The sequence below is a fragment of the Dermacentor albipictus genome, chromosome 7 (genome assembly GCF_038994185.2).
Source record: "Dermacentor albipictus isolate Rhodes 1998 colony chromosome 7, USDA_Dalb.pri_finalv2, whole genome shotgun sequence".
Lineage (NCBI taxonomy): Eukaryota > Metazoa > Arthropoda > Arachnida > Ixodida > Ixodidae > Dermacentor > Dermacentor albipictus.
Genome location: NC_091827.1, coordinates 85,605,385 through 85,632,000, shown reverse-complemented (window position 1 = coordinate 85,632,000; position 26,616 = coordinate 85,605,385). Strand labels below are relative to the sequence as shown.

Genomic DNA, 26,616 nt, shown 5'->3' with positions numbered 1-26,616 from the left:
CCGTGAACGCAATGCACGAAGGCGATCTTTCCAGTGGAAACGCGGCCTCTTACGTGGGCCGCGATGCTGTGGAGCCGAGCACAACGTGGAGGTGTTGTAAAGAGCCGGGCGAGAGCTTCCTACAAAAATTACTAGAGCGAACTCTGGCGCTGCAGTCGTTGTCCTACCATGGGAATGATGGGAAGTACATGCATTTGTCTGATCTTCGTGCTTGTGGATTCAGACGTTCTTGTGGTTTTGTATATTACGCTATATAAATCTTATTGTCGTATATTTCAGCGCAATCTATATTCTTCGAAGTGCAGAAGACGCCCGGAACGCGTACAATTGCTATGAATTGCAATGATTGAGCTTGTCCAGTGGCCAAATCAAAACGCGCCAAGCGTCTCAAGGCACTGGCATGCCCGCTATAAATTCATTAGGGCGTTTCATTCGCTTGTCGATACATGCGTTCGTGGCTTAATGGTTTCAATATCAGGCTCTAGGCTAGAGCACCTGCGTTCGAATCCTGCCGTCGGGCAAGTTTAATGATGTGTATTTGATTATTTAGTTCCCGACACACTTTAGAAAATGACGACTTTACAAAGTCACAAAGCCGTTTGAAGCCGAAAGTAAGAAGTTTAGACAAATCCATGTACTTCCCATAATTCCCATGCTGGGACAACCACTCCCATTGCAGCGCCCGTAGACACTAGCGCCAGAGTTCCCTCTAGTAATTTTTGTAGGAAACTCTATGGGGCGCGCCACTCCGTGGCCTCAGAGATTTGCGCACGCTGAGGCGCGCGAATCTTGGACGCTGTGGCTGGTCTGTCGATGGTAGAAATGCTGGAAAAGGAGTTTGCATTTCAGTTTTCCGCGTAATCTAATTGTGTTTTCTCGTATTTTCAAATTACAACCCAACGCTATCGTGTCTGTAAGTCGTGTGCAAGTTGTACTTTATGATATTTGGACAAATTCAGTTATCTCAGTATCTTCATTGTGCTACATGGAGGTTCTGTGTGGTTAGGTATGCATGGTTGTGTTTGCATGGTTCGCTATTATTCTGCCGTTACAAAAGTCGACGCTGGACGCGGGACGCCGACATCAGATTTTCCGCGACACGGGGTCTTTATCGCTATCGCGTTACATTCAAGCGCGTATCAGCGGCCCGCTGCTAGACCTACCGGGAACAATCCTCCATTTTACCACGGAGCGCCTCTAGCTGCTGCTGCAGTGAACGCCTCACTTTCCTTTATGTATTCGCGAGCCGCTTTGGCCAATGTCCCACTATGTTCAGGTACACGCCGATACGGGCTGCAAGCCATCGAGTCCATATTCGTTTACAGGAGGCAGAAAACTAGATGTAGACACCATGAAACCGCACCATGAAGAACTGGAACAATAAAAATATAATTGGAATTTTTGTCTTACGCTTAGGGGTCTACGAATGTTTGCATTCGTGGAGTACTTGCAGGGTGTAGTAACAATAACGAAATAAAGAACCCATCTAATAATGTACAAGATACTAAGATGAGCATTTAAGAATGGAGCAGCACAACATATGGCTGCAGAAATTTTTATTTACGATCTGTAGTGGTGATTCTCAAATTTCCATTGCTTCCCCTACATGCGACATAAAGCGTCTCAGCGATTGCCACTCTTTCTGCGATACTTGGTCACTAGAGTCGGCCATGACAATGATGGCACGGCGATGGCTGTATGATAACAACACATTTCACGCCGAAAGGCCTTGTATGGCTCAGCAGCCTCCCTTGGTGCTTTCCTGGGCAACATCTTTTTTCCAGCAGCGTATGGAAACACTCTTGCTGGGAATTTCGGGAATCCAACTGTACTTTGACGACGTCATAATCGCGGAGAAGTGCCATGATCGAACTGCTTTCCGGAAAGTGTTGCGGAGGTTTCGATATGGTGGAGTGCGACGGCAACTCGAAAAATGGAAGTTTCGGCAGAAGAAGGTGACCAGCGACGCACGTGGCCTGCGAAGGAAGGATGAAAACCTTGATGCGATCCTTGAAGTACCACCACGTCAGAACGTACCATAATCAAAGTTGTTTCTGGACCTAGTTACCTATTATGACAAGTTCATTCTGAGCTCATCCGCAGTGATGGCTTCCTTGTCTGAGCTACTACGCACACGTTTCAGTTGGGGGCCGAGACGACAGCAGACTTTCCAAGGCGGGAAAGGCCTTCTGGAGACACTAAAGAGACGCTAAAGCACTTAGCTTACAGTGTGATCCTTCCCCGGCGGGAATCAGGGTGGTATTCATTCACTACATAGGGGATAGTGTAGGAAGACCGATAGGCTTACATTCACGTGTCCTAATTGCATCCTAACAAAATTACTCGCAGCTGTAATGGCAGGCTGCTATCTTAGCGTTCGAGGCGTGCTTGTTTCGGACCTACATATTGGGCAGAGCATTCACTTATTCACAGACCGCAAGCAGTTGACTGTATTCTTCAGCCTGGACCAGTAAGCTCGAAAGGTTGCAGGTTGTTTGTGTGATAGTTAACCAGTGACGCCGGTGTCCGGCTGCGCTTGCTCACCAGTGCCTTGGACGTATAATTGCAGGACTTGGACTCGGGCTTAGTTGCTGCCTGTTATTTGACTGACATTTGATACCGACCACGCTGCACATGTGGCTGTCGGCTTTCTTCACCGCCGAACCACAACCGCTGTCGCACTCCCTTTGACAGCTTTCGTGTCGTAAAAGCAGCAAGCGTTATAATTTTGAAATGTCGTTAACACTGAGGAATGAATATGCCAAGTTTATCCGCGGCAAGTCTGTTTTGTGATATTTTCTAAGAGCGACCAGTGGATGAGGTTGTTGTAGGAGTGACACGCAATGTGCGCAAATCAACGACGAAAACAAGACGCATTGACTCGAAGCATGATATTTCGAAATGTCAGATCGGTTGCCTAGTTGAGAGGGAAGTTTTAGAACTTTTTACATTGTCTGAGATGCGAACTTCAATTCATTTTTCTCAGAAGTCCCCAATTTCACAACGGAAGACATTTATATCAATGTCCGCACCTAACATAACGCCTGATTTTCGTTAATGCTGAGTCCTCAGAAGGCTGACAAAGCAGGCCGATTCGGGTGAATTTTAGAAGATTCCTTTTACGTGCGTATGAGGCTGGTGCACACAGGGTGAGCTGCCGTTTTCCTCTAATTGAGGTATCAGATTTCCGTATCATTGACAAAAGTTGTTTAGAAACGACAGCATTGAGATGTTCGCTACTGTCGGTGACGAAGTAGGTAACACTGCGTTCAATATCCATGTTTCATGAACACCTAATTTTAGTCTGTCGCGGCCAAATTTTGAAATTTCTGCAAGCGATCATGAACTGGTATGACTTTTTGGCACATCACAATGAAAATTAAAAATTTTTGACAACCTACTCTGTTGCACCTGCCCTGTAAGTTAAACTTGAATTTCAAGCATGTAGTGTAACAGAAAGAGAACAGCACCGGTAATGATAGGAAAGAAATAGAATGGCAACTTATGTGCTTTGTAGGCATGTGCTTGTCATTGAGAAGCACACATTTAGACTTTTCATTTCTTTTGGCAATTATTGACAGAACATGCTTACTCTGAAGAACTCACGAGTTGCTCCTGCAAAATCTGTTTTTTTTTTCATGAAAGAACTATTGTGTAATTTTGCTTTACTGTCACAACGTAATTGCTTAAATATCAATACCGAATTTCAATCTGACTCGTTATGGCGACAGATGTAGCCGCTTGAAGCGCCACATCCAGATTGGTGCTTGAGAATGTGACACTGTGATCCTCAGAAGAGCTTGATGTCGTTTTCGAAAGAATGAATGTGAAACAGCAGCTCTGTAACCGAACATGTTTGTCCATAGCGATAAATTAGGCACATGATCTCACATTATCACTGATTACCACGTGCTGGAAATAGGCGCAGTTTCTATGGGAAAACATTTATAGTAGCTGTTCAAGTGCTGTATGATACTGCACAAATTATGGCCGAAGAAAATGAAGCTCAATCCACTCATCCAATAAGAACGACATTCTTTCTACTGGGCAAAAAGCCGGCTCCAAGTAGCATGCAAACTTTGAAATCTGTAAATCTTGACCACAATATACATTTAGAAGCATTTTTAGGTTTGGGAAAAATTCGAATAAAATGCTTTATTATTACTGCGCAAACTACTCAAACACGGACAAAGACGAGAGACGTAACACGAGCGCTGACTCACGACTACAGGTTTCTTGCTTAACAACAATCATATCAATAGAAAAAGGCGTACACGTGTACACCCGCGCATCACTGTGTCGATTACTACTGTGTATTTTAGGAAGTTTAGTGTGCTTTACAAGCTACGAATACTACACACTCAGCTCTTCTGAACAGCACAAATTAACGCGAGTGAAATGCGTTAATTCGACTCCAAAAGTGAGGAAACCAGGTGCACGACCATTACTGGAAGCATTCTTGCTTCCACTAATGCCATGAGCATTGCGTGCACCCATGTCAGCGTTCCTGCTGAGCAGCTGTGGGTGGCGAACTCTAAATCACAAAGGAACCTATAGTAGGGCCCTGTTGGTCAAACAAAATTTATGAAATCCTTGCTTTCAAAGCTGACCGCCGCCGTCGGTGTCTTTGCTGCGAAAGTGACAAATGGTCGGTTGAGTCAAAAAGCCTAGCGGCTGTCGTCTATAGTCGCGAAACAGCACCTAAGCTCCCATCGCCACCGGCTGTGACGCCACGTCACAAGTGTGTCTCGACGGAGTGCCCGTTGGCTGCGACGCCACAGTACCAGCGGGTCCCGACAGAGCAGAGCGGGCGAAAGGGTACACCTGATGCCGCGCTGGCTGTCCGGCCACGCCAGGTGTTGCGTGAAAGGAGAGGGTATCCCCGCGACGGGCCACCTCACCCTCGCTTTCGCTCTCGGAAGCCTCTGTCACCCGTGCGTTCCTTGTCCGCGCAAGGTCTCATCTGCGTTATACCTGCGCCTCGATAAGCCCAAATCAAAACGCACCAAGTGTCTCAGCTTGGTCGTCGACGAAAAAGGACCCCTCTGCAGCGTTCAGTTTGCCATTCATTCTTTCGTCTTTACAACTCATAAGAAGTGCTTAAGGTGTCTCAAGACGCTGAGAGACCGAGAGAGAAACGTTTATTTAGAAACGTTTATTTAGAAACGTCCTCACCCAGCACGTCTCTAACGTGCTGGATCACCACCGACAGGACAGTGTTCGTTCCATGGAGTGGTGCAGTGAGCTGGTCTGTCCAAAGACCGTAGCTGGATATTATAGAGAATGGTGAAGAGGGCTGACTACAACTTGGGTTGAATGTGGTGAATGCCGTAGGCAATAATCTAGGGACGGATATTGCATATAGTTCGGGCATGTGGACAACCAGGTAGCCCTTGAATATAGCTATAGAAAAGACGAGTCACTACAGAGTTTGTATGAAGTCTTCGTAGAATACCGTTCACTTTTCGCGAGGGGCTCGCAGGAGGAGTAATAAGAGCCATGCCATTGGCGCGAAGTTCTTATTGAAATGGTGTGATTTCCTTGTGCAAAGTCTTTCTCTGTTACCTTGGGTTAAATTAGTATGGCCATAGGCACAGAGCACCCGGAAAGTTAACAACGCGGGTGAACTGATGAGCTCGGGACTTCGCCCCCGTGCGTTGGTACCCAGGTATGCAATAGAAGGTAGCACATAGCAACGGGTGTGCATCCAAGTAACATTGAAGCCATCGTCATCATCATCATCCTATTTTATGTCCACTGCAGGAGGAAGGCATGTCCCTGTGACTTACAATTACTTCTGGCCTGCGCCAACCGATTCCAGGTTACGCTCGCGCATTTACGAATTTCATCACTCCACCTAAGCTTCTTCCGTCCTCGACTGCACTTCTCTTTCCTTGGCGCCCATTTTGACTCCCTAATGGGCCGCGGGTATGTAGCCTTCGCATCACGTGGTCTGCCCAGCTACATTTCTTTCTCTCTATCTCAATTACAATATCGGCTATCCCCGTTTGCTCTCTGATCCAGACCAAACTCTTCCTCACTCACTGCATATATTTCTTCGTTCCATCGTTCTTTCACGGTCTTTACCCGGTTCTCGAGGTTCTTTGTCAATATGCAAGTTTCTGCCCCATAAGTTAGTACCGATAGAACACATTGATTGAACGCCTTTGTTTTTATTACACTAGTAAGCTTCCAGTCAGGATCTGACCATATCTGCCGTATGCTCTCCAGGTCATTTTTATTCTGCTTTAAATTTCCTTCTCGCGATCAGAATCCGCGGTGAGCAGTTGACCTAGGTAAACGTACGCCTTCACAGACTTTAAAGGCTGATTGGCAATCTTGAGCTCTTGTTGTCTTGCCAGGCTGTTAATCATTATTTGCCTTTGCATATTAATCTTCAACCGTACTGTGACACATTCACTGGCAAGGTCCTCAATCATTGGTTGTAACTCGTCCCCAGTGCTGCTGAAGAGAACAATGTCATCTGCAAACCGAAGGCTGCTGAGATATTCGCCGCTGGTCCTCACTCCTTAGCCTTCCCAGTTTATTAGCTGGAATACTTCTTCCAAGCATACCGTGAATAGCATTGGAGAGATTGTGTTTTCTTCCCGTATCGCACTCTATAGGTATCATCCTACTTTTCTTGTGGAGAATCAAGGTAGGTGTGCAATCTTTGTAGATAATTTCGAAGATCCTATACAGCTAAATATAGAAGCAGCCTCTGTGGAGGTATCGGGGCTGCTCTGGGCACTCTACAGGTCACTACAGAATTCTTCCGCTGAAGTCTTCCTCGTGTACTCCTTGATTACGTAATGCATCAATGGCTGCAGCTATCTCCTCTGAATCAAATGTCTTTTTGTAACCTATGGAGGTCACATAGAGAGGCTGCTTATACTTGGCGGATTTCTGGATTACATTATGGATGACAGGGATGTGATTCATTGTTGAGTCTCCCTCAAGCTAGCATGTTCTCTTAGTTCACTGAAGTCAATTGTTGCCTTTATTCTATTAAAAATTAGCTTTCTGAATTACTTATACAATACTGGAAGTAAGCTAATGGGTCGACGATGTTTCAATTGTTTAAAGCCCCTTTTGGTCGATTAGCATAATTTTGGCTTTCTTCCAGTTCTGTGGAACCCTTGAAGGCCTGATACATTTTGTCTAAGGAGCCGCAAGCTTTTCAACCATGATATGCCCTTCATCTTTGACTAAGCTGACTGTTATTTCATCTTTTCCTGCCGCTTTTCCCTGTTTCATGTCTTGCATGCGTCTTCTAACTTCACCGCTAATTATAGAGGGAGACACCATGGATGTATCGTAGCTAGTCTGGGTACTCTACAGGTCAGTATAGAATTCTTCCGCTGCTTTTACTGTATCTTCAAAATTGCTGATGATGTTACCCTGCTTATATTTCAGTGCATATATCTTGGCTTGTCCTACGCCAAACTTTCTTCTCGCATATTTTATGCTGGGTCCATGTTTTGCGGCGTCCTCAGCGTTTCTTAGTTTACAATTTCAAATAACCCTACTTACTCCTTGTTGGTCTGTATTAACACTACCGCTAATTCTATCTTGTCTCTTGAGTTGGACACGTTCGATCGTTGTCGTTTCTTTATTAAGTCTTTCCTTACTAGGGAGAACTTGCTGCCTTACCTTCTACTTGAGTGTCTGCTTCTGAAGCCGCTTTAGTTACGGTTTCATTCATTACCGCTAAGTCATCTTCGTTCCTCTGTTTAAAGTGAAAATACTTGTCTGCAAGCACCAGCCTTAAATTATCTGCTTTTGCCCTTACTGCGTCTACGTTGGCCTGTTTCTTCTCGACCAATTTTACTCTTTGAAGTAGACTGACTATATGCCAACGTGGCCGGTTGTCGAGAAACATGTGACATGCGCCTTGGCTATCGGTGCGGATAATATCTGTTAAGTAGGACAGTGAGGCTGCAGGATTGATTCGAGAATTGCAAGAGCCTCCGTGTTGGTTGAGTAAGGAACTGCTGTGTGTGATTTTACATGCTCTTAGTCAGGGCCAACTGCCGCAGTTAGGTATCTATCCTCCAAATGACTACCATAAGTATATCAATACGTGGTGTGGTGTTGTGGGTTCTCCCTATTTACTCATTCAACTAAAGGTGAGCGGCAAGCTTAGTGTTTGTGTGGCTGCATATGGTATAGTATGGGTAGGCAATTTGAATCTTTGTAGTGGGCCCCATTGTGGTGAATACAGGGGTGAAAAATGGGGTGGCTTGCCTGTCTGGTATCCTTGATGTTCGAGCAGTTCGCGCCCTTGTGGGAATATTAGAACCGTGTGAACTTGCTCCTTTGAGCAAATTGTCAAGGCGTTCGTCAAGTGTGCTGAAGAGCCCAGTGGAGACCACGAAGCCATTTGCTCCAAAATCAAAGCACTCCTTAAGCTAAACTGTTGTATTTGTGAAGCGCCGACTCTAACTTATAGCGCTGTGTTCTCGTGAGATCGATATCGAAGTTAGTGGAGCACGGGGGAGCAGACGAGCGTCTGTATAATCTTTCGAGCCAAATTTGTAGAAGGCGCACAACAAGCAATTCTCAGGTTGCCAGAAGCTGTAGACTGCTGGAACACGACACAACCTGGCAGCTTCGTTCATAAAGTAAAAGTAAGGTTATAAGCCTTCATCCCACTATATGTACATGTATTGTGCAGCTGCTAGTATCATCATTAGACATTCTTGATTTGTCAGCATTAGATATTTTTCATAGTTATTGTTAACCAGCTTCAAAAAATTCATCTTTATCATTACAGCTTCCCATAAACCAGTAGTATTCAAGTATCCTTCTTGACTCTTGCAGTCGTGTGTACCTAGTACACTTGTTATCAGCTCGATTACGGATACTGAGGGGACTGATTGTTTCTTGGAATCAGCCGAACAAGTTCCTCAGAGGCCAGTCAACAACCGACCAATAGCAACACGGCTTCCACCCAGAGGCATTTACAGTGATGCATTACACTGATCGACCCAGAGGCATTTACAGAAAGGCAGCCAAGAATATGTGCTTCTCAAAGGAACAGTGTGCCACTATTGAAAAAGAAACACGTTGTGAGTCCCAATGTCCAAGATGGGTCCAGGAATGTCAGGGTCGAATAACAGCTTCTATGTTGCGCCGCCTTCTGACATGCAAAACTGGGGCCAGTTCATTAACCGCAGGAATAATGGGTTACATAAAGGCACCCCGACTTGACAAGCATTTGATTTAGATGTGATATGGGGCTGAAAGCTAAGAAAGCCTTCCTTGAACATGGAGCCAAGAAAATTAAGGATTTCCAGATCCACGAATGTGGGCTCCTCACGGTAGAGAAAGTTTCATTTCAGATTGCATCAACTGATGCTTTTTTTCGTGTGGCTGTTGCTCGTAGGCAGTACTGGAAGTTTAACTCGGGTTCTCATTCATTGATGCTTTTCTGAGTGATTCACCAAAACGTTTGCTTTTTCTGGACGAACGATTGAAGCTTAAGAACAACCACGCGTACTACATGAAAGTACAAGCAGAGATGGCTGACACAGAACTGAGCAAAGCATATATTGTTGTGTTTACTGGATCTGTCTTAACACTTGATTTAATAGTTTGATAAAATGTCCGGCACCAATTTAATACCAAAGGCATTTTTTTTCTTTTATCACGCTTATCCTGAGATTCAGTGCGGGCAATTATTAGAACAAATTCAATCTGTCCAGCTAACATGTCATTGTCGAGGTGTGAGATCAGGATGTGTAGTAGGCTACTTATCTTGCAGTCCCTGTTTGCACTTCAAGTGCCTGAAGTTGAAGCGGGTGGCCAATATGTAAAAGTACTTTAAACGCCAAACCAAATGTGAACATTATTTCAAGCAAGCAGGCAACTTGCCTTTGTAATGTGATTTAATATGGTTCAATAGAAGGAGTTATGTTCACTGCTGGCAATAATGCAATTATGAAATATGGCAGAACAAGGCTTTGCTGCTTGCCGAGGAAGCTAAACATTTTTTAATTGAAACCTTTCGCACTATTAAAAGTCACATTTGCTGCAGACTGTATGATCCTTGAGGTGTAATTCCAAGATGTGCGTGTATTGGATGTTGTGGTGCAGTTGAAAATACACAACATATTCAATCAATCTTTATTTACTTATAAACAAAGAGAATCATAGGGTCACTGTATGATTGTCTTATGTTACCAATGACAACAATGGTTGCAGTCAAATTGGTGTCAATTTTCTGAAAATCTTGCTGCAAGATTATGATTTCGCGGAAGGTTGCTTTAGAGATTACTAAGGAAGACCAATTAGAAAGAAAGGATTTACTCTCGTACGACGGCGAATCAGAATGCCTTTGCCCCATTTAGTTAGCCAGATCATGGCTGTCAATTCGAAGTCCAAATATCATTTGCCAGTGGTGGATCTTTCTTGGACTGGCCCGGTCGTATCTGCCGGTAGCTTCGCGATGTGGCACTGCTGTCATTTCTTGAAGACGGCGGTTGTGTTATTCGCGTCCATGGTGTACGAGCAAGGAAGTGTGATTCGCTTGCTACGGAGCAAGGGACGAGCTCGCGAAAAGATACACAGGGAAATGCGGCGTACGCATTTGGAAATGTGTCTCGCTTTGAGAAGTGTGCGGTGGTGGTGCTGCGAGTTCGCAAAAGGCCATGAAAATTTGCAATACAATGAGCGTTCGGGGAGGTTGCGTTAGGATGAATTTTCCACAGTGACATCAAAAATTTAGTGCTGCTTTGGGACAAATCTCTGAACCAGTGCGGGGGCTATGTGGAAATGTAGCCTAAGGTACGTAGAATAGTACTTATATGTGTAATTACCTGTATCCACCTTATTTAGGCTAATATAATATACAGGCAATGACTTTATGATTTGCCCTAATATATTTTGCACGGTTGCTTTGTTCTCGAGAACAAGACACTGTGTCATTCAGACAGTGTGCCATTCAGACATGCGCAGAGTTGTCATTCCCACTACTATTTGGAGTCTGCATATTTACAAGGCTACAGCGCAGAACAACCAACTTGTCAATCGCGGCATAGCCTTCGTTGCTTACTCGCTTAACTAAGCTAACAGGCATCACAGTCTGAAAAACCCTGAAAACGTTAAGCCTTTGTATGGCTCTCTCTCCATCTACGCGTACACTACACAGCTGCCTTGGCGCCATGACTTCAGCACCAGGGAGCTGGTTTCGGTTCTGTGTAACTTATCGAATCCGTATGGATGCTCCTTTTGCGGCAAAAATTTCCTGACACTTGAAGCCTGTGTCCACCCTCAAAACGTCACCCTCTTCGACAAGATCAAGCAGACCACTGTGAAAAGTCAGTTCTTGTCCCGAAGCTCTTCTCCTCCAAGCTTTCGAAATAAATGTTATTGTTCCAGAAGGATTTTTCACAACATGCTTTTATCTTTGTTATGATGGTTGTAGCTAGAAAACGTCTGCCTTCTTGTATCTATTGATGCTAGCCTTTGAATGAATATATCCGTGCAATGTATTATGCCTCTGACATTGTAAAACAGTTTGTCTTTGAAGGAAGGTGGGCGATTGGCTTGAAGTACTTGTCGGGATGGCCAAATTACGAACTTGTTTGTACTTACTGCTAGGGCGTCCATAACAAATGAAAAACGGCGCTTATAGTGGCCGACGATACGCCGAACCTACCACCTAGGTCTTGTGTCGGCAAGCCCATCCGCCGCCTCTCTAAAACCAAGATTATATGCTGGCTGGGGTTGAGACAAGCCCTGAATGGTTCATTCAAAATGTGCAACAGCATTAGCAGTAATGAGTTAACCATGTCTAAAGATACTAATCCAGTGCGAAAACTCGCAGAATCGGACAGCTGGTGGCTACGTCGTTATCCGACTGGGATCCTTCACGACTGGAGTTGAAATTCAAGGTTCTACATAGCGTGCTGCCTTGTGTTACGCAAATGCTCCCGCGACGCTATTCTTGGCGCCGACTTTCTGCAGGAGTATGGCGCTATTAATAAACTTCAAGAGCTTCGTATTACATTCTCAGCCGACCGAGCAAGCGACGTGCACGACGATCAATGGCGTGCTGATGTACTTCGTGTTTCTGGAGCGAGTGTAACGCTTCCTCCGCGAGCCACTGTCCTCGTCAACGTCATATGCTGTGACTTACGAGATGGCGAAGTGGTGGCCGAAACTAATTCGGAACAACTCTTGAAGCAAGGTGTTTGTGTGGATAGAAGTGTTATACAGCTTCGTGATGGCCAGTCGCAATTGCTTGTTACCAACTTTAGCAACGAGCATGGACATCTTTTTCGCGGCACTACGATAGCGTTTGCAGAGGAAGTAGCAAACCTTAACAACTGTTTTATGTCGGAAGTAATGGAGACAGCAAACACGTCTCTGGGCCATATTGACCAATTCTGAACTGTCCATCGATAGCCAGACAGCAGTGCGCCAGCTCTAGCGTGAATGCCGCTAGAGTTGTTCAAAGATATGCCAGACTTCCATCACTACACACAGGATCATCACGTTAGAGGACGCACGCCCGATACACCAGCAGCCTTACCGCGTGTCGGAACAAGAACGCGAAGCCATGAGTACGCAAATTTGGGAGACGCTTGACGTGGGCGTTATCGAACCTTCCAAAAGCCCGTGGTCGTCTCTGGTTGTTCTTATCAAAAAGAAAGACGGAACGGTCTACTTTTGTCTTGACTACCGGAAGCTCTTGAACAGGACTAAAATAGACGTGTATACGCAGCCGCGTATCGACGACTCATTAGATAGGCTACAGCGTCCCCACTGTTTTTTTTCACCCAATTTAAAAAGTGGTTCCCACATACTCTGGGTAGACGAACGAGATCGCGAGAAAACAGCCTTTGAAACTCTAGATGGTCTCTGCGAATTTCAAGTCCATCGTTTTGGTTCACTCTCAGCCCAGGCTACTTTACAGCAAATGATGGACTCTGTCCTCACTAGACTGAAGTGGCAGACTTGTCTTGTGTGGCCTCATGATCTGGCCGTATTTTGTGAAACGTTCCAGCAGCGTCTTCAGCGACTACGGAGTGTGCTAGAAGCCATTCGATCAGCAGACACACACTTAAGGCGGAAAAGTGCCACTTCAGTTATGATGTGCTCAATTTCCTCGGGCATATAGTAAGCGCCAAAGGGGTCCCCCCCCCCCCCCCCCCGATCCAGACAAGCTTGCCGCTGTGGCAACATTTCCAGCTTCTGCCGCTAATAAGGCCATCCGGCGCTTCCCTGATTTGTGCGCCTACTATCGCCGGTTTATTAAGAACTTTTCGAAGATAGCGGAGCCTCTGCCTTGCCTTACAAGGGACGACACGCCACTTGCCTGGCATAATGAGCAACAGGCAGCTTTTGTTGAACTACGACAGCGCCTACAGTCACCGCCTGTTCTACATTTTGACGGTGATGCCGATACCGATGTGGATATCGACGCCAGTAGCATTGGGCTTGGCGCAGTGCTCGTCCAGCGTCAAGGTGGAGTGTAAAGAGTTATAATTTATGCCAGCCGTTCACTGTCGTTGTCGAGGTATATATTTAACTACGGAGAAACAATCAACAGTCGTGCAGGCTATTATCGAGTTTCGCCCTTAACTCTATGTTCGTCCCTTCAAAGTATAGACGGATTACCATGGCCTCTGTTCGTTGGCAAACATGCACGACCCTTTGGGACGACTGGCGCTGTAGAGCGTGCGGCTACAGGAATCTGACATCACTATAGTTTATAATTCTGAGCCGAAACACGAACGCGCTGATACACTGTCTCGCCCACTTATTGATCCTGTCAGCCAGGAAAAGATGACGATGACTGCTTCTTGGGCACCATTAGCTCGTCTGACTTGATTAGGCGGCAGCGTGACGACGCTGAGGTTGGACCGATCATCGGTTATTCAAAGGGCCGCGGCACAGTCATACCATGCTCCCTGTGCCATTCGTTGACGTCCTTCTGTATACGAAACAACGTGCTGTAATAGAAGAATGTGCGTTTGAGCAGCCCTACATACCTCCTGGTGGTGCCAAGAGACATAGGATAGCATGACCTCTTCTCTAGCCATTACGAAGCCACATCTGGCCATTTAGGCTTCTCACAATCACTCGCTAGAGTAAGCGAGATGTACTATTGGCCCGGGCTTTCGGCAAACTTAAAGCATTAAAGGCTGTCGGGAATGCCAGGGCCGAAAAACGGCACCTGTTAAGCCGGCTGGCGTGCTTGCTTCAGCCAATCGAAGCACCTCACACACCTATCCCCCATGTCAGCATGGACATTCTCGGACCGTTTCCTCTTTCTGCAGCTCGCGCGGCTGCACATAGGCCAGCGGCAGCAGAAGGACGCACGACACTAAAACATCCGCCACAGGGACGTGTGCCACAGCCACGGAGACCAAGTTCAGGTGTGGACCCCTGGTCGCCGGCGTGGCCTCCATAAAAAGTTGCTGAGCCGGTGTTTTGGTCCATATGAAGTACTACACCACGTCAGTGACGTTAACTACGAAGTGGTCCCAGGCACATCATCACATACACGACCCGGACACAAAGACAACCGAGCTCGGGCATAGTTCATGTTGTGCGCATGAGAACGCACACTGCGCGTTCGTAATTTCTTTCTCTCATTCACCCTTCTTTGTTCGTGCTTTTCGTTGTCTTCATGAGCCTGCCTCTTTATTCATTGAGTGTGCCACTGGAACGTTTCTTTTTTGTGTATTTTCGCTTTATCTGCGTTGCGCTATCTTTTTTGTTTGTTTTGTTTTTATTGCTTACGCGCATTTTATAACATCGAGACGATGCTTTTGATCGTGAGAGCGGAAAATTCCACATATAGGGGGTGGCTCGAGGGCAAGAATGGGTCGAGACCACAAGAACTAAGAAGACAGAGCGCCTTTCCTGCTCGCGAGTGAACCCCGACGGACTCGCTTTCCAAGAGCCAGCGGCTCTGCTGCTTATTAAAAACCCCAAGATTACATCTGAAGGCTCCTAACAATATGCCACCATTTGCACCATAGCACAATGTGTGCAATAGCTAAGGAGGATGCTAAGCAGGTGGTTCTAGGTTCTATTATCGAAACTCTTTTATAAAGGATCTGTGCGACTCCAGAAACACGCTGTTTTGAAGAAATGACAGAAGTGTGCAGGGTAACTCACCCAGGAAATTTTATTGAAACCCTTTTACATCAAAAATTCGCCGGAGTTGCCTTTACGCTGTTAAAATTGATCTAATTCATAGATATTTTAGGAGTTTAAAGCCATTTCATTACTACTTACTAAAGTTGTTAACATAGCAAGTGCGTCGGAGATCATGCTGGAAAACTTCTGAAAATCAACTTCAGGGACGTCCATAGAATATAAAGACGTCAAATGTGACTTATTTTTAACTCTGCAAAGAAAAATATTGAATTGCCTTTTCGAAAACTACATCGCACTTACACGGAGAAACCTTTAAATGCCCGAACATAGGGTAATGATCGGTTTAGTGCTCTGAACCTTATCAGCATATAATGTAGCCAAAAGATTGGACAATGCGTAGTGTACGTGGTACCTTGACCCCTGTAAGGACAGTGAGTAGGAAAACAGGCAAGGCGCTTAAACGAATAGCCATTCAGCAGATTCAAATATGATTACGGGATAGGTTACTGACATCTAGTAGGATTATGTTCATATCACTCATGACAAGTACATCTTTCTGTTCTTGAGACAACTTATGCAGATTTGTTTCTAAGATGAAATGAAATTGATGCCTTGGCGATGAAAGAGAATGATAGAGACATCGTACTTTCAAATGATTTTTCTCTTACCAGCAAATTACTTATGACGCTTAATCCAGACACATTTGAAATCGGATGTGTTAAGCATTAAATGAGTACTTATCAGGATGCTCAAACTGAAAAAAAACGAATATGGCAGCGCCGTGATGACTACTGACGACTGCAGTGCACAGAAGAATATGATTGAAACTTGAGCAGATATTTTTGATTATCACTTAGCAATGTTTAATTATCACATTTAATCCAGAACACGTCAGTGAGTTTACGCCAGCTGTGTGCACTAAATTGGATTATGAATCATTCACGAGAAAAAACGTACGTCATGAGTTCTGGCAGCAGTGAATACTACTATACCTTTTGAGTTTAGAGCTGACAAAGAATTTCAGCAACGAAGTTACGTGAAGATTGAGCATTCTGATTAACAAAGAATACGGCACACAGTGATGTCATTGCTTTTTCATGCTTTGATTTCACAATTGTTTTTCCACAAATGTAGCCAACAACGTTTTTCCTTTGAGCGCCAGTGTCATTGGAAACCATGTCTTGTTGTCCACAGATTAATGTTCATTCACAAATACAGCCCTTGTCCTTTTACTTGAGAACCCAAGACTACGAGTAGCCTGCCGAACCTTATATAGTTCCTTGTAGCATAAGTTTTCTTTTCTGTTGTAATTAGAGCCTCAGTACTGTATTTCGTAGGTATTTTCTCTCTTTTCTGCCTCCTTTCAATTTATGAAGTTTAATAAACCAATTAGCCCAACAACGAGTGTTGTCAAGAGAGAAATTGAAAGGGAGAAAAGGCATCACAAGTTAACCACATGAAAATTTCGGGTTTGCTACCTGGCACTGGTGTATGGGAATTTCGGTCGAAAAGGAAAAAATTAACCAAAACATAAAAAAACAATAAGGACGTTTACACCATAGATGTGAACAAACCAGTCGATCACAAAAGGCGCAGTATTACTTGCATGAATTTTTTTTATGATTAGCTCCGTCTACGCTCTCGCAATTGCTCGTGATCTTAAATCCGTTGCCTATCTCAAACATATATTTTAGGATATATCACTGTTTCCCATGTTCCACGTTTTTGGCTTTTTTACGTCAATAGCTATCATATTCTACAAAAAGCATGACCACATTCAATCAAGCAAGGATCATCTTCCTTCTAATATGTGCCGAATGGTGCATTGTTCAAGGTGAGTGCTGTTTTTCTACCAGCGCCTATTCAGCATTTATTCGAAATCTTATTCAGATTCAGATTTATTGGTTCCAAAAAACGAAGTAATTACATGACAAACATACAGACGAGGGTCCCAAAGTGAAAGAACTGTAGTGGGACCCTCGGTTAATAATAACAACATTGATGGTGGTGTCAATATTTAGCAAATTAGCGTTATTATAAACACCTACAGATCAAATACATCATTAGACATGTCATTTACAATCAAACACGAAAAAGCACGTTATAAAAGAAAATCGGAAAAAAGCATGGATGAAGTACAAGAAATGACATGTGAGCGAAAAGGCAAAGGTACACCACCAGATCGTAGTTAAATTATCGCAGGAACTGATGATTAAGGTGATTTTTAAAAATTTCAAGAGTAGTACAGGATATTATGGTTGATGGTAATTCATTCCAAAGAGAAATTGCAGCGAAGGAAGATGTTTTTTTTGCCGTAATTGGTATGAACCATGGGTAATAAGAAATTGTTGTTAGCCGCAAATCAAATCTGGTCATATTTTTATTCTGCAAATGGTCAACTGCAATGAACGGAAACGTAACGTTATTATGGAGTAACATGAGTATGTTAAACTGGAACAAGTTATTAATAGGAAAGATATTATACGCGCGAAGTAACAAAAAGGCATTGGATTGCATGGAGCTAGAAGTGATAATGCGTATTGAATGATTTTGGATATGTTGAATTGATGATAAGTGACAAGGGTACGTGCTGCCCCATGAAACAATGCCGTAATTAATGTGACTATGAATTAACGCATAACACAACGCTAGCAGAGCCTCACGAGAAAAAAAAAGGCTAGCTTTGATTAATGCACGTATACCCAACGCAGTCTTGTGTTTGAGATGTTGGAAGTGGGAGCGAAATGTAAGGTTAGGGTCAAGATGTATGCCAAGAAAAGTGACATCGGTGCTAACGGGAATTGAACGAATTGCAAGCTTTACTTCAAGAACAGAAGTTAAGGCCCTTTGAGCACTTTTGAATAACATAAATTTAGTTTTTAGAGGATTAAGAACTTAGAAATTGTTGCTACACCATTTTATAATGTTGCTTAATGCAATATTTAACTTAGAAGTAAGAGTAGAGACAGATTTGTCAGATGAAGATATGGTTGTGTCATCTGCGTATAAAATGCAATGAACGTAGTTAGGGGAGTTAGGAAAATCCGGAAGATCACTAATATGTAAAAGGAAAAGCAAAGGGCCCAGAACTGATCCCTGTGGTACACCTTGGTTAATACATTTTGTTACTGAGAAAGTATTTGCTGCAAGTACTGTCTATGGCCGCTCAAGTAAGTAATTTTTTAAGAATGTTAGCGCAGGACAGGTTATACCATAAGAGTGAAGTTTATTAAACAGGACTTGATGGTTAACCGTGTCATAAGCTTTACTGAAGTCTAAAAATACAGAGCCGAATAAGTTTCCCGAATCAATACATCTTTTTTACGCAGTCAGTTTAGAGATAGAACAGCTAGATTGGTGGAATTTCCAGGGCGGAAACCGAATTGATTGTTCTTTAGCCATTTAAACTTTGTTAAGTAGTTATTAACCCGTTCAACAAATAGTTTCTCAGTGAGTTTACTAAGGCAGGAAAGAATTGCAATTGGACGGTAATTAATAACTGTGTGTTTGTCGCCTTTCTTAAAAACAGCAATAACTTGGCATTTTTTAAAAATAAAGGGAATGGATCTGTTTTAAACATAAAGTTGATAATATTACAGAGCGTGTCGCAAACTAAATGCGCAACCAGTTTTAAATGCCTGACACAAATATTGTCTAAGCCAGGCCTTGTATTTTTAAGGTTAGCAATCGTGGAGCACACTTCATTTGGTGTAGCTGGTAACAAGAAGAATGATTGTGCAAGTGCAACTGCGCATGTACGTTGTTATTAGTGTAAACGGAAGAAAAGTAGTCCGAAAAAGCGTTAGCAATTTCGTTGGGCTCAGGAAGAGTGAGACCACTGTAATTTATTTTGGTTATGGAGGCATCAACAGACGATTTGTTAAGAAAAGAGTTCAATGACTCCCATTGTTTTTGGGGTTACTTTTAATCTGATTTAATTTATTTTCGTAGTACCTTTCTTTCACCTGTTTAAGTAAAACGTTCAATAATTTACAGTGCTTACTATAGCGTCTAGGTAGTCCAGTATTAAAGGGCTGACGTTTAGTTTTCTTGTGCATGTTTTCCTTCTTTTCTAAACTTTCTAGAAGACCATCCGTCATCCATGGGTTGCGCGGATATTTATACTTTTTCCCACATGTTACATTGCGTGTGTTAGTCGAAACGGCCAATAAAAATAAAGTGCAGAATTGGTTTAGTCCTTCTTCGGGATCAGACATAGAATTCATTGGCAACCAATCAGTTTCACTGATGGCTTCAATAAAGGTATCTGAACTAAATACGTAAGTAAAGTAGCTATTATCACTCTCATGTATTTCATTGGTAAATGTAAAAAAAAACTGGAAAATGATCGGTTATGTTAGTATTAAAACCCCCGGAGCAAGGCGATGGTGATATGTTAAATAAGACGTGATCAATGAGCGTAGTGTTCCCACGAGAAGCTACTCTAATTGGACAGTCAAGGAGTGATTCAAAACGATATCCAGCAAAACAATCTGTGTAAGCTGTGTACTAGGTAGCTTCAGTGTCAAGTAAGTTAATATTAACATTACCTACAATAACCACACCCTTATTTTCAAAAGCTAGCTTGAACATTACTGCATCAAGAGAAAGCAAGAAGTCGTTAAGGGAAGATGATGGTGAGCAGTAAATGCAACCAAGGATCAAGTTCTTATTGTGATTAAGGAATGACCAGTCGACTTCTATCCACACTGACTCACAATGATTCACGTTAAGTGCTAGATCAAATCTGCGAGTGTAGGTGACCTCTTGTGAAAGAAAAATGGCGGCGCCACCATGACTGTTGCATGATGACAATACTCTGGTTGATAAGATGGAAAACCGCTCATGTTGTTGTCGGAATCAGAAAGCCAAGTCTCTGATATGCAGATAAAAGTGAAGACATGGTGAAGTGACGCAATGGAGTTAATTACATCTATGTTCTTACGAAGGCTACGAGCATTGAAGTGAATGAGGGATCGTTTATTTGCCGTAAGACGAGATTTTGCGTCAACAGGGTAGAGCAAGGCCATGAAAAGACGGGAAAAATATTAAAAGTTAATCACGTGAAGCTTCGAAGGTCGGACTCAGTGATAATGCGATAGACTCTGCTATCGTCAGTTATGCGGGCTTTTATCTGGCAGTTTTCTGTCCATAAGTATTTCCACTTATTTTCTTTTTTGAGTGCCAGCGCCTTCGAAAACATCTTATTGCTATCAATGGTCAAGTGGTCATTCACATAGACAGGCGTGCTAGTGCCACCTGTGAAACCAATGTGGTCAGTGCGAAGCCTAGCTCTTGCCTTCCTCATGAACTCGTTTTTTCTTATCGCGTGAGCAGAACGGTGCAATGATGTTCTCATTTGACTTAGAGGCAACACGGTGAGCCGTGTCGATATCAGCGGGTAAGAGAGGGCTCAAGATAGCATCGCCAATTCGCTTCAGAATGACTCCGCAGTCTTCCCCCTGCGATGTAGCGATTCGTTTAATTTCTACACTATTCATTCTCAAATATCGCTCTAAATCAACCACTTTTCTTTCGAGTGCTTCGTTACGTGACAAGAGCGCCTTGTTTGAGGTTAGTAGTTCTTACTGTTTTAGTTTTATCAAGTCGAGTTCCTTGTTCATGAACTGAACACTTTCACAGAGGGAAGCGTGCTCACGTAGTCCTACATTCTGTAGCTTGATGTTAATTGGTAACACTAAATCATCGATCAGTGTATCCAACTTCGCGTTCAGCACTGCTTCAAGAGATGCAATTTCTTTCGCCAGTTCTGCTGTGGTAGGCATAGTGAAGTTTATACAGTAAGAACAGTGAAACAAGAAGCTTGGCCAGCAGTTGCGGCAGAATTAATTTTTAGATGGTGCACTGAAGTAATAAACCAACGTGTTGGCAAGAAGAATATTTTGAGAAGGAGGACATGCCGCCGCAAGTGCTGCCGCCTAATTGAGTCAGTGCCTTTGTGTGCGTATTTATATGGTGCTCGTTGAAATCACGTGCAGTCCGTGCAGACGCAGCGGGCAGTACAGGGCTCAGACGCTTGAAAGCACTCGCAGTGAATGCAAACGCACGTGGAAAAGAAACCACGGTGGCCACAGACGACGCAGGAACTAAGGACGAGGAGGAACACAGGCCACTGATCAACCTGTTGGCAAGAATAATTTTCTGAGAAGGAGGACATGCCGCCGCAAGTGCTGCCGCCAAATTGAGTCAGTGCCGTTGTGTGCGTACTTATATGGTGCTCGTTGAAGTCACGTGCAGTCCGTGTAGACGCAGCAGGCAGTACAGGGCTCAGATGCTTGAAAGCACTCGCAGTGAATGGAAACGCACGTGGAAAAGAAACCACGGTGGCCACAGACGACGCAGGAACCAAGGACGAGGAGGAACACAGGCCACTGATCAACCTGTTGGCAAGAATAATTTTCTGAGAAGGAGGACATGTCGCCGCAAGTGCTGCCGCCCAATTGAGTCAGTGCCGTTGTGTGCGTACTTATATGGTGCTCGTTGAAGTCACGTGCAGTCCGTGTAGACGCAGCAGGCAGTACAGGGCTCAGACGCTTGAAAGCACTCACAGTGAGTGCACGCGCACGTGGAAAAGAAACCACGGTGGCCACAGATGATGCAGGAACCAAGGACGAGCAGGAGCCAAGGACGAGCAGGCACACAGGCCACTGATCAACCTGTTGGCAAGAAGAATTTTCTTAGAAGGAGGACATGCTGCCGCAACTACTGCCGCCAAATTCCTTGAGTGGGAGTACGAAAGAAGGCGCGATTGTTCGGTGTAGCGAATCGGTGACGTAGTGAAAATAGTGAAACTAGTGAACACAGTGAAACTCTCATCGGCTCGTTTTGCCTAGTGGTTTGCTGCTATACATAAACGAAAACGGAACACAGGGCACACGGCAGAGATAAGTAAATGGTAATGACCTTGAAGATGGACCATCAACCTGATGTCTAACACATTTCCGGAAACAATTGTTGTCCTGCCCCAACCACGGGTCGCATTTAGTTGGAGCACGAATCGTGCCCTCTGAAGACATATCATAAAATTCACGCGGCAATCAGACGGCAATTCGCCAATTTGGGCACCTGTATGTCGCCATGCCTGGTCGTAGGATGCGCAGGTGAACGCATCAGGCAAGACCGTCAATTGTATTTCTGAGGCCGGTGATAGCACCCCTTGTCGCAGAGTTTCAAATTATGATTTAGCCCTGGTTTATTTTATAAGAAGCCGGAGCTGCGATTGCGCAACTGTGGATGACGCAATCCATCCTGGATGGTGTCTCGTTCAAAGACAACGTTATGATCGACTGCGTGGATAGTAAAGTTTTTTCATGGCAGCACGGCTCCCGCAAGAGAAAAGCACTTGTTTAAGGAGTAGGTGGTAGCGCAACGTAGAGACAAAAAAATTAATGTGAGGTAGCACGAAAGGAAAATAACAAGCACTAAACTTTAACTAGTCATTCGCAGAGCGAAATCATAGGAATCCATCACCTTTGCATGCGCGGAGTAGTCACGTTAAAAATGTTCGAAGGGGATTCAAGCTCCCGTTGAAGTCAGTGAAACGCAACCTCTGCCTGAGCGAGTTGGGTATGAGATAGGGGCAGAGTCACTGCGCACGGTTCTCTATCGTATCAGGCCTTACCTGAGGTTTGCAGGAAGCGCGTCTGTCGGTATTGCCATAGCATGTATATGGACACTGCAGCCGCATTTTCGCCCTCGCCGCACGTCGTTGCAGTATGTGCGAGGTAAAAATTGGAGGACGCTTAAGCTTCGCCTTCAAGAGTGGAACGCGATAGCGTTCCCGTCGACCCGCCAAGGGGTGTAAGACAATGGGCTACAGGGCAGCCATCACTTACGAGGCGCCCCGCATCAGACGCGGTGAGCGTCGAGCCATATGGTCGAGCAACGCGGCGTTCGGCGCAGCAACGAAACGTGCGCCTGAGCAAGCGGAGCGAGCCAAAGAACTCGGTATCCCGGAGGGGGAAATGATGCACGCCAGCCAAACGTCGTGAAATATAGAGGGCAGGGCGGCGTTGTGCTTGCACCCAGTCGCATTGTGCGACTGGGTGCAAGGTCACCTGTCCATCGAGGGCAGGGGGAGGTGCGGCAGGAGGGGGGGGGGAGGCTTCGTCTCTGCCACCATGTGCGTACGCTGCACGGCCGCCGACGGTCGCGCGCGCCGTATCTTGGAAGGGATCGTCTGACGGCTCACACCTTTGTGCGCGTTTTGTTCTCGCCGAACTTGCGTTTAAGCGATAGACGGCACGAATGTGAACGTGCGCACACGAATGCTTTGACAGCGAGTGTCCGCGCTCATGAAGTGTAGTGTGACGTGTTCATGTTTGCTTGTGTGCGGTGACACTATACTTGTAAATTCCGTTAGTAAGCGAATGCTTCCACGTTTATACGGTCGATAAAAGCTACTACTCTCAATTCTTATAGGAGTCTACTAGTTTGCTATCGCAATCGATGCTTCGCCTTTCGGGTGAAGCTGCGACTTCTTTATTGGACGTCATCGGGATCGGCGCACATTTTCACGAATGATGACGTCGTAATTAGTATAAATAATATCGTGGATTTACCGTGTCAAAACTACGATCTGATTATGTGACATGCAGTTGTGGGGGAAAAACATCATCGGCGCAACGGTTACAGCATGAGGTTTGTAAGGGTTGGGGTCAGGCATGAAATAGATGGTAGCTGGCCCATGGCGTCATCCAACTCATCGACGCTGATGAGGTTGTTAAAGGGAGAGACTGGCTCTCACAGACAAGAAATAGGGAATTTATTTACAGTATCAACATGAGAACGTTACAGTTGATCAATCTAGCATGACTGAAAGAGGATCCACGCTGAAGAGCCGGAACCGGCTACTTAAAAACGGCCGTTCAGCCTTAGACCCATGGGAGCGCCCAAAGTCATTGTCACCAACCCGCCTTTGATGGTTAGGGTTTACACAAACACTTCCGCACAAATTTCACTGAGCCACCAAGGTGAGAGGGTTTTGCTATGCCGACGATATAACGGTGTGGACGAACCGCGCGGGTTCCGATGCCTGGGTGGAGGAAGCCCTGCAGAGAGCAGCAACGACCGTCCACGAGTATGCCAGGACCTGTGGCCTGAGCTGCGCTCCACAGAAATCGGAGCTGCTCATGGTACAGCCCGGAAGACCGAAGAAAGAGCCGCCGCCAAACATAATCATCACCATCGACGGCACAGAGATCAAACCAACGCAGCAGATCCGGATACTGGGCCTGCTGTTGTGCAGCGACGGCAAGGCGCACGCAGCCGTCAACAAAATCAAGACCACATCCGAGCAAGTCCTCAGCATGATCCGGAGAGTCACCAACCGGAACAGAGGAATCAAAGAAGAAGACGCACTGCGCCTGGTGCAGGCATTCGTCGTGTCACGCGTAACGTACTCCGCCCCGTACCTCCAGCTTGCGAAGGTGAACCGCGAAACGCTGAACACGACGATAAGGAAAGCAGTAAAACTCGCCATGGGCATCCCAGTCTACTCGTCAACGCAGAAGCTGCTGGAAATGGGTGCCCACAACACGGTGGAAGAGCTGGTGGAAGCACACCTATCCCACCAGAGGGTAAGGCTGAGCCGGACAGAGCACGGTCGGGCCGTCCTACGCAAGATAGGATGGCAAATTGAACAGCTACCGACAACGGAGCCGCTCCCCACAACGTGGAGAGACATTATTAAGACCAAGCCCCTCCCCCGGAACATGCAGCCGGGGAGGAACAACGAGAGACGCTCTGCGCGGGCCAAGGCACTGGCTCGACAGCTGGAAGAGGACCCCGAGGTCCTCTACGCGGACGCCTCACTTCCCAAGCACGGAACCAGAGCAACGGCGGTCGTCACCACCATAGATAAACTTGTCACAGGCGCGTCGATACGGACGACGAATACAGCCGAAGCAGAAGAAGTGGCCGTGGCCCTCGCACTCGCACAACCGGGAGTGAGGACCGTTGTCACAGACTCCCAGACCGCCCATGCAAGCTACCGCAAGGGGAACATCTCTTCCGTGGCACTAGCGATCCTCAACAAATGCAAATCACCGGGGCGGGCCGTTGAGCTCGTGTGGGTCCCGGCTCACTCGCAAGTGGAAGGCAACGCACTCGCCGACCACTATGCCCGAGAACTATCGATCCGGGCCGAGGACGAGCCAGGGCTACCGCACCCCGTGACAAGCTACAAAGACATCACGCAAATGTACAGAAGCGGCAGATGTAGGCTTCCCCGTCCGCATCCGCAACTCAACCGAATTCAGCAAACGATCGTGCGACGCATGCAAGCGGGGTCGCTAGCGCATCCAGTGCTCTTGCATAACATGTTCCCAACAGAGCATGACACTTCATGCCCTTTTTGCAGACGGTCAAAAGGCACTCTAGCACACATCCTTGCAGAGTGCACTAAGCTCAAGAACCCCCCACCACCCCTACCCCCCACCCTCCCCAGCCCCAACCCCCCCGAGCGATGGGAGACCTTGTTGTCCAGCCCCGACCTACCGACCCAGCTCGCGCTGGCGGCTAGGGGCCAGGAACTGCTGGACACATATGGGACCTGAGAATAAGGTTCCACCCCATCTGGTGCAAGCGCGCACCACCCGTCACTAAGGGCTCTGCACAAAAGTTGATTCTCTCTCTCTCTCTCGCAGACAAGGGTCCTGCCCCGAGCAGGCGCCTCTTGATCCCAGAGTTGACCCCGCAGACAGTCGTCGCCGCGTCTGTCCATAGACTAACGATTTCTAAGGTCCATAAGACGGCGCCACAAAACATCTTGCTCCAGGAGTTCCCCCACTTCACACAAACCGTGACGGGGACGGCAAATCCCGGCGACTGGGTCTAGACATCCCGGCGCCGCACGGCTGGGGAAGCCGCGCATTGTCGTCCTTACAAAGCGAGTTACTGCAGCAGACATGCCGGCGCCAACGGGCTGTTGACGAGGCGTATTGTCGTCCTTACAAAACGACTCGCCGCAGCAGGCCGGGCAGGTTATTATATTACTGGTTTGCTGTATTACAATTCTCTGCAGCAAGCAAATCTGTGTAACCTGAATTCTTAGGATAGAGATTCCTCTGTGTACCCTTCTGTTCGTTTGTAACACAAACGCGTGTCTGTCTGTCTGTCTGTCTGTCTGTCTGTCTGTCTGTCTGTCTGTCTGTCTGTCTGTCTGTCTGTCTGTCTGTCTGTCTGTCTGTCTGTCTGTCTGTCTGTCTGTCTGTCCAGTGGGTCAATGTGCCTACCTCTTTGGGCTACTATGTTTATACTTCGCGTAGTTATGCCGTCTTGCTCGTTGCATTGTCATCATCCTAGCTACGTCACCAATTACTTTTCTCACGCCGTCGTCGTCATGCCTTCTACTCCGAAGCAGTGCCCCAAGTTGTCTAATTGATTGAATCACTAGGCATGGGCTAGTGGTCGGTTGCATCGTCATTAAAGCTTTGTCATCGAACAATCGTCATGCCATCGCCGTCACACAGTTAGCAG

General features: G+C 45.8%; 2 long non-coding RNA genes across 3 annotated transcripts in view; one reads left to right on the top strand and one right to left on the bottom strand.

Annotated features, from left to right (window-relative positions):
* Positions 1–1,570: 1,570 nt before the first annotated feature.
* LOC135899708 (uncharacterized) overlaps positions 1,571–26,616 on the bottom strand; it is a 48,019-nt gene continuing 22,973 nt past the window's right edge. The window contains exon 3 of the long non-coding RNA XR_010563701.1: positions 1,571–1,976. This is a non-coding gene — a long non-coding RNA (uncharacterized lncRNA). The remainder of the gene's footprint in view (positions 1,977–26,616) is intronic.
* LOC135899706 (uncharacterized) overlaps positions 3,017–26,616 on the top strand; it is an 81,431-nt gene continuing 57,831 nt past the window's right edge. The window contains exons 1-2 of one of the 2 annotated variants that reach the window (XR_010563699.1): positions 3,017–3,149; positions 16,864–16,951. This is a non-coding gene — a long non-coding RNA (uncharacterized lncRNA). Of the gene's footprint in view, positions 3,177–16,863; positions 16,952–26,616 lie in introns of both variants that reach the window. The other variant, XR_010563700.2, reaches the window with a different exon arrangement.